This window comes from Mus musculus, chromosome 2, assembly GCF_000001635.26.
Source record: "Mus musculus strain C57BL/6J chromosome 2, GRCm38.p6 C57BL/6J".
In the NCBI taxonomy this organism is placed as follows: Eukaryota; Metazoa; Chordata; class Mammalia; order Rodentia; family Muridae; genus Mus; species Mus musculus.
The window spans coordinates 119,788,673-119,797,666 of NC_000068.7; the positions used below are offsets into that span (position 1 = coordinate 119,788,673).

Genomic DNA, 8,994 nt, shown 5'->3' on the forward strand with positions numbered 1-8,994 from the left:
TAAACAAACAAACAAACAAACACATTTGCCTGCATGAATATTTGTGCATTATGTGTATGCCCTGAGAAGCAACAAGAGGGAGTTAGATCTCCAGGAACTGGAGTTACAGATGGTTGTGGTCCACCATGTGGGTGCTGGGAATTGAACTCTGAAAGAACAACAGGTGCTCATTTTTAAAAATGTTTTTTTATTTCTATTTATTAAATCTGTGTTTTGGGGGGCTGGAGAGATGGCTCAGCGGTTAAGAGCACTTACTGCTCTTCCGAAGGTTCTGAGTTCAAATCCCAGCAACCACATGGTGGCTTGCAACCATCCTTAATGACATCTGACTCCCTCCCCTGGTGTGTCTGAAGACAGCGACAATGTACTTACATATAAAATAAATAATAAATAAAATCTAAAAAAAAGAGTTTTTTAAAAAAATGTGTGTTTTGCTTGCATGTATGTATTTGTGCCACATGCATGTCTGGAGCCCAAGGAATTAAAATGAGGATGTCAAGACAGTATTGGATATCCTACAACTGCAGTTACAGATAGTTGTGAGCTACTGTGTGATGCTAAAAGCCAAGCAACACTGGTCCTTTGCAAGAGCAACAAGTGCTCTCAACTGATGAGACACCTCTGTTGCCCAGTGCCCTGTTTTGGCTAAATAAAAAGTCCTGTGCATGAGAAAGGACTGGTTAGACTGATTTCCCTGTGAGCATGGATCCTTGTCTTTTGCCTCCATTAATGTTCAGCAATCAATGTATCACTGTGCACATACTTATCCTTAGTAAATCATTGTTTGAGGCTAGCCCAGGATAGCCAATGTTAATTCAGAGGCTTAAAACTTTAGTAGGCATCAGAATTTACTGGTGAGAATTGTTACAACACATTGATGATGCTGGGCATAGTGATATGCACCAGTAATCCCAGCACTGGGAATGCAGAGGCAAGAAGATTGCTACGGCTCAAGGCTAGCCCAGGCTACTTAATGAAACCAAATCTCAATTTCAATCTGTCTCTGGCTGTCTCTGTCTCTGGCTGTCTGTCTCTCTCTGTCTCTGTCTCTCTCTGTCTCTTTCTGTCTGTTTCTCTCACATGTGTGTGAGTGTATGTATGTGAGCACACACACATACACACACACACACACACACACACACACACACACACACACACACACACACACTCACTTGTGCTTGCTAATGGTCCAGAATGGATTCAAATATATGTAATCCTTCAGGGAACCTCCAGGCCTCAGTCACATCTGTAAACTTCAGCTATTAGGGATTAGGCAGCCTTTTGATTTCAAACAGTAGTAGACTACAGCTACTAAGATGTTCTGGAAATGGGGGCAAGAGATGGTACAAAGCGGCAGAATGAAACATGGGAGAAAACCACTGCTCAAAATGAAAGGGTGGATCCTGGAGAACACTGCCAACTAGCAGCCTGTTTTGTTTTTGAAACTTCACAAGGTCAAATGTAGCTCTGACGGGCCTTGATTTTGCTGTGCAACTAGGGATGACCTTGAATTTTTTAGGTCTTCTGCCCTTCATCCCACCACCCACCCACCCCCACTAGAGTGTTGGGAGCTACCACACCCAACCTTTACTGACAAATCTTAGCATCACTAAAGAAGAGAGTTGCACACAATTTCCCTCTTGGTGTGATGACTTAGAAATACAAATATCTAAGGATTCTTTTTGTTTGTTTGCTTTTGCTTTTTGAGACTGTTTTTGCTTTTTTATCTCAGTGTAGCCCTGGCTGTCTTAGAACTTACTCTAGAGACCAGGTTGACCTCAAACTCACAGATATTTGCCTGCCTCTGCCTCCCAAGAGCAGGGATTAAAGGCTTGTGCCACCATGCCCTCCACATCTTGTCCAAAAAGATCAGAATACAGTCAAGCATTATGACCTCGAAAATACTAGCAACACAGGAACATAATATACAATGACCCAAGAATACAATTACCTAAATCCAATTGTGGATAATTGTACCAGTGGCCAGCTAATTTTATTAACTGCTTGTCTAGGAGAGAAGGGAGGATCTTGTAGATTTAAAATTATTTAAGAAGCTGAACATGTGGTCCTTATTTGTATATACTTTTAAATTTTTCTTTATTTCTTTTTTTTAAGATTTATTATTATATCTAAATACACTCACTATAGCTGTCTTCAGATGCACCAGAAGAGGGCATCAGATCTCATTACAGATGGTTGTGAGCCACCATGTGGTTGCTGGGATTTGAACTCAGGACCTTCAGAAGAGCAGTCAGTGCTCTCAACCACTGAGCCATCTCTCCAGCCCTATTTATTTCTTATATATAAGTACACTGTAGCTGTCTTCAGACACACCAAAAGAGGGCATCAGATCTCACTATAGATGGTTGTGAGCCACCATGTGGTTGCTGGGATTTGAACCTCTGGAAGATCAGTCAGTGTTCTTAACCACTGAGCCATCTCTCCAGCCCCTCGTATATTCTTGTTATTACTACTTCATTAAGACAGGGCAGCCCAGGCTCCCTTGGAACTTACTATGTAGTTGAAATTCTTGGAAATTTCCTTACCTCTATGCTGGGATTATATCATAAACCACTAAACCCACTGGCTTTTTGTTGGTTAAAAATTTATTATTGCTATTATTTTGTTGTTGTTTTTGTTTTTCGAGACAGGGTTTCTCTGTGTAGCCCTGGCTGTCCTGTAACTCACTCTGTAGACCAGGTTGGCTTCAAACTCAGAAATCTGCCTGCCTCTGCCTCCCAAGTGCTGGGATTAAAGGCATATATCACCACCACCCGCTTTAGAATTATAATACTTTCTAATTGTATTTTGGCAGAGAAACCCTGTTTTGTTTTTTTAAGGATTTATTTATTTATTATATATAAGTACACTGTAGTTGTGCTTAGACACACCAGATGAGGGCATCAGATCTCATTACGGATGGTTGTGAGCCACCATGTAGGTGCTGGGATTTAAACTCAGGACCTTCGGAAGACCAGTCAGTGCTCTTAACCACTGAGCCATCTTTCTAGCCCTTTAACAAACCCTGGGGTTTGTTTTTCTTTTCTTTCTTTTTTTTATTTTTTAAAGATTTTTTTTAAAGATTTGTTTATTATTATATGTAAGTACACTATAGCTGTCTTCAGACACACCAGAAGAGGGCATCAGATCTCATTACGGATGGTTGTGAGCCACCATGTGGTTACTGAGATTTGAACTCAGGACCTCTGGAAGAGCAGTCAGTGCTCTTTTGAGGGTATGCGAGGCTAGATGCCTACGGAGGCTGGAGGTGTTAGATACACTTGCAGCTGGAATTACAGGTGGCTGTGAAGCTGCCTGATGTGGGTGCTGGGACTTTCACAAAACTTCATCTAGAAGAGCAGTGTGTGCTCTTAACCACTGAGCCAACTCTCCAGCCCTAGCCTAGGCTGGCCTAATGTAGATCATGTTCAAAGGTCTGGAATATTTGTCCCGGCAAGAGTCTTGAATTTCTTTAAATCATTCACTCTCCCTAACTTCTTTCTTCTGTCCTTAAAAGGAATTAAGTCAAATTCATAAATCTCTATCATTTATTTATCTGGTGGCTGGAGGCAGGCAGCTTTTATTGTCTGCTTCTCATTGCCTTCCTCCTATCACCTGGTCAGGGGACCAACCAGCCTCTTTGCAGAGCAGGGGTTCCCAGCATCTCTGAGCTTAGGCTCTCTCCTGGTGGCTGTGTTCCTTTGTTCTAGTTTCATGGCTTTTGAGGGAACCACAGCTCTGCTAGGTGAGAAATGATTCTTCCCCTTCACCTAGACTTATATCAGTTGTGTATGTGTGTGTTCAATCCAAGAATCTCTAAATAAGTTTAAAGGTGAGTTCTCGCCTACCACGCTGTGTGCCATTCTGCAGAGCAGTTTTGGCTACACATCTTTGGCTCCCAGCAGAGGTGCCCAGGTATTTATTTATTTATTTATTTATTTATTTATTTATTTATTTATTTATTTATTTATTTTTGAGACAGAGTTTCTCTGTGTAGTAGCCCTGGCTGTCCTGGAACTCACTTTGTAGACCAGGCTGGCCACGAACTCAGAAATCCTCCTGCCTCTGCTTCCCAAGTGCTGGGATTAAAGGCATGTGCTATCTACGCCTGGAACCCAAGTAATTTAAAAATGGTTTGGCTAACTCTAAGGCTGGGCAGTTCTAATCCTCCCTGCCCCCCAGCTAGTGCACATTTCCCTCCTGTACTCCTGGCTTAACACCCTCAAATTCTGTATTTTATCTTTGTTGCCTTGACTCCTGAGTGGCACCCCAGTCTTTGCTGCCCAAGACACTTCTGGGGGCCACATTCTGTCTCACCTGCATTTCAGATGATTTTCCTTCTGCACCTCTAAATCTGTACGATCTCCTTCCAAATCATGGTGATTCCCTTCTCCTTTCTCCCAGTTCCTTGCCTGTGCAAATCTAAAGGTTCTGCCCCTCTCTCTCTGCCCAGCCATTGACTGTTGGCTCTTTATTGATTGATCAAAAACCAATTGGGGACAAGGACTTTCAGAGTTTGGACACAAAGATTCCCAATTAATTCAAAGCATTAGACTAATCCCCAAAGTTTTTGTTTGCTTTTGCTTTGATATGTTTGGTTTAGAAGACAGGGTTTCTCTGTGTTATTAACCCTAGCTGTCCTGGATCTTACTCTGTAGACCAGGCTGGCCTGGAACTTACAGAAATCCCCCTGCCTCTGCCTTCAAGTGCTGATATTAAAGGCATGAACCACTGTGCCCAAGCCCAAAATTTGTCTCCCAGTCTTGCCTTCAACTCCTGGCCCTCTTGCCTCTGCTTCTTTAGCAAAAATACAGCAAAAAACAAAAACAAAAACAAAAAACAAAAAACAAAAAAAAAACCCAAAAACAAACAAACAAAAACAACAACAACAAAAAAAAAAAACAAAAAACCCAGCCTGTGTTACCACTACCAACCCTGTGCAGGTCTCGAAATTGCTCATCACTCTCTGATCTCCAACTCATAACTGGGATTATAGGCCTGAGATGCCAAGCCTAGCAATATGTAATATTTTTTTTTATGGTTGAACTAACTTTAATACACATCACCATTTTATCGATTACATAATAAAACAAATGATCAAGTATCCAATTATTAAGTTACATAGCTCAAAAGGCGTATAAAACATTTCTGCTCAGTTCACTAGCAGATCCATCCCACTTTGTCTTTTTTTGCAAGAGATTGGGAAGAGGAAAGCCATAATTCAAACAAGCTGGAAAACTTCTGATAGGTATGGAAAACACAAAAATTTAAAAATATGGAACGCTTCACGAATTTGCGTGTCATCCTTGCGCAGGGGCCATGCTAATCTTCTCTGTATCAATTTTAGTATATGTGCTGCCGAAGCGAGCACGCAATATGTAATATTAACAAGGCATATTTTAAAGAGTTCTTTTTTTTTTTTAAAGGATTTATTATTATACATAGGTACACTGTAGCTGTCTTCAGATGTACCAGAAGAGGGCATCAGATCTCATTATGGGTGGTTGTGAGCCACCAATGTAGTTGCTGGGATTTGAACTCAGGACCTTTGGAAGAACAGTCAGTGCTCTTAACTGCTGAGCCATCTCACCAGCCCATAAGGCATATTTTAAACTTATAACTAATATTACCACCAACTTTACACAGACATTCATTTTCTCCCCATACATCCTTTTTCCATCCTGAGATCATATCAAGCATGCCATATTATATTTTGTTTCTATGTCTGTATCTAACAATTTCCTAAGCATTTTGGGAGTTGCAATTGCTGAGGATTGAACCCCAGGGACTGGGGCATGCTAAGTATGCCCTTTACTACTGAGCCATGTCAGGGAGCAAAGGCATGGCAGCAGGAACAGTTGAGTGACATGCTGAAAAGCTGGGCACAGTGGTGGAAATACTTTTAAGCCCATTTCTGGGAAAGCAGAAACAAGCATATCTCTGGGGCTTGCTACCTAGCAAGTCTACTCTACTGGGTCACTTAGATACCTAACTCAGAAAAAGAAGAGAGAACTGGGCATAGTACATGCCTTCAATCCCAACACTTCATAGGTAGAGGGAGGTGGACCTTAGAGGCTAGTCTGGTGTACATTGTGAGTTCCAGGTCAAGCAGAGCTACACAATGAGAGGATGTCTCAAAAGGGGATTGGAATGTGGGTGGTACTTGAGGAACAACACCTGAGGTTGACTTACGTGCATATGTGTACACATGTGTACACAGGAACAAAAACTAAAGAGAGAGAGAGAGAGAGAGAGTCAGGGACCCAGCAAGCTAGCTCAGTGGGTACGTGGCATGCAAGCCTGAAAACTTGAGTTTGATCCCCAGAACTCAAGTAAGATGAAAAAAACAACCAATTGATTCCACAACATTTTCTTCTTCTTCTTCTTCTTCTTCTTCTTCTTCTTCTTCTTCTTCTTCTTCTTCTTCTTCTTCTTCTTCTTCTTCCTTCTTCTTCTTCTTCTTCTTCTTCTTCCTTCTTCTTCTTCTTCTTCTTCTTCTTCTTCTTCTTCTTCTTCTTCTTCTTCTTCTTCTTCTTCTTCTTCTTCTTCTTCTTCTTCTTTCTTGTTTCTCTGTATAGCCCCGGCTGTCCTGGAACTCACTCTGTAGACCAGGCTGGCTTCAAATTCAGAAATCCACCTGCTTCAGCCTCCCGAGTGCTGGGATTAAAGGCGTGGGCCACCACCGCCGGGTGAACATATTCTTCTGATGTCCACATACAGGCTGTGTCACATGAGCCCCTCCACAAGAACCGCTCCCTGCCATGCTACACAAGTACACATTAATTTTTTTAAAAAGAAGACAAATACGACACACATATACATTCTAACATACAATTCTTCCCCTCAAGGGTTCTCCTCCCCGGTTGAACTTGTTTTCAAAACATTTATTTATATTCTTTTTATATGTGAGTGTTTTCCTGCTTGTATGAGCATCACATGCATGCTTGGTGCCTGTACTGGTTAGTTTTGTGTCAACTTGGCACAGCTGGAGTTATCACAGAGAAAGGAGCTTCAGTTGAGGAAATGCCTCCATGAGATACAACTGTAAGGCATTTTCTCAATTAGTGATCAAGGGGGAAAGGCCCCTTGTAGGTGGGACCATCTCTGGGCTGGTAGTCTTGGTTCTATAAGAGAGCAGGCTGAGCAAGCCAGGGGAGGCAAGCCAGTAAAGAACATCCCTCCATGGCCTCTGCATTAGCTCCTGCTTTCAGACCTGCTTGAGTTCCAGTCCTGACTTCCTTGGTGATGAACAGCAGCATGGAAGTGTAAGCCAAATAAACCCTTTCTTCCCCAACTTGCTTCTTGGTCATGATGTTTGTGCAGGAATAGAAACCCTGACTAAGACAGTGCCCAAGGAGGCAAGAAGAAGCTGTTGGGTCCACAGCAGACTATGAGTTGCCTGTGGATGCTGGGAACCTGGGCCTCTGCAAGTACTCCTTTTAAAAAAATTTTTTATTATTTATTTTTATTCTATGTACATTGGCTGCATGTGTGTCTGTGGGAGGGTGCCAGATCCCCTGGAACAGATGTTACAGACAGTTGTGAGCCACTATGTGGTTGCTGGGATTTGAACTCAGGACCTCCAGAAGGGCAGTCAGTGCTCTTAACCACTGAGCCATCTTTCCAGCCCACAAGTGTTCTTAACACTGAGTCATCTCTCTTTTTTTCCACGTTTGGACCTAACCCCTTTCAGAAAGCCCAAATATGTACCCTCTCTCTTTTTATTTCTAAATCTGTTCTGGGGAGAAGTCTGATTATTTGAGGCTTCCCCCAAGGTTGTTAGGGAACGTCTAGTCGCCTTTGGGAATATACCTTTCTGCTTCATTTTCTGTGGGGCAAGGAGTGGCATGATCTCCTGCTTAGCATTTGGTAGGCATAGCAACAGTTTCTAGCACACTTGAAGTTCAACTATAGGCATTATTTTCCCTATGAAGCCCCCAAAGCAACAACATTTGCCTATAAGAAGATAAGGACCATAGTCTATGATCTTCCTCACCCCTTGAGTGGGACCTGCCAACCCTCATGAGCCAGTGGTTTGGGGAAGAACGGGTACTTGGGTCAGGGTGTCGTGCCCCATAGCTCACCTTGCTTCCTCTTCCTTGTGGGGAGAGCGGCCTCAAATCTAAAGAAGCTGAAATAGCTGTTTCTTGGGATGCTGGAAATGGCATCAGGTGTCCTGCTTCTGTGAGCAGTCATGTGTGTAAGGGTGTTGTCTGCACATATGTGTGTCATGTCATGTGTGTGCCTGGTGCCTGACGAGGTCAGATGTGGATGTTAGATCCCCTGAAACTAGAGTTATAGATTGTTGTGAACTATCACGTGGGATCTGGAAATCAAAGGAGGGAGTCTACTGCAAGAGCAACAGTGCACCTAACCATTGAGCCATTTCTCTAGTCCCAATTTTTACCATTTAACAGAGTAAGGAGATGCTATGGTCTAACTTTGACCTGTCCACAATATGAGTCTGCCACTAGCCCCTCCTTTCACAGCATGTCTTTAGCCATACAATAGCATGTTCCTCCCCTGAGATAGATAGAGCTGGCTCTGGTTCCGTCTGGAGGACAGGAACTCCAGGGACAGCTGCTTCTCTGTTAGGTCAGCTAACATTTCCTGCTGATCTGATTACCTTCCCTCCAAGCAATGCATTTACAGAAGGAAGGGAACTTTTGCAGGCATGCATTTGCACAGGCAGCCATCCTCCTCCAGTCACACACACACACAGACATACACACAAGAACACACTTTCTTCCCATCCACCCACAGAGCGTCAGTCACATTTAGAATTTGCACAAATGCACACCCTCCCTCATACATCACAATGCACACCCTCTCACCCACCTACACATCTCTTCCACAAAAATCACACCTGCTCACATACCCTAGAAGCACATTCCTATGCTATGCCGAGAGAGGAGAGAGGAGAGAGGAGAGAGAGAGAGAGAGAGAGAGAGAGAGAGAGAGAGAGAGAGAGAGAGAGGCGCTGAGTGGGTTTAA

General features: G+C 42.9%; 1 non-coding gene across 1 annotated transcript; it reads right to left on the bottom strand.

Moving 5' to 3' along the window:
• Nucleotides 1-5,269: 5,269 nt before the first annotated feature.
• On the bottom strand, nt 5,270-5,371 carry Gm23814. The gene has a single exon (XR_003954267.1). It is a non-coding gene; the product is annotated as a U6 spliceosomal RNA (small nuclear RNA).
• Between the last annotated feature and the right edge of the window lie 3,623 nt (nt 5,372-8,994).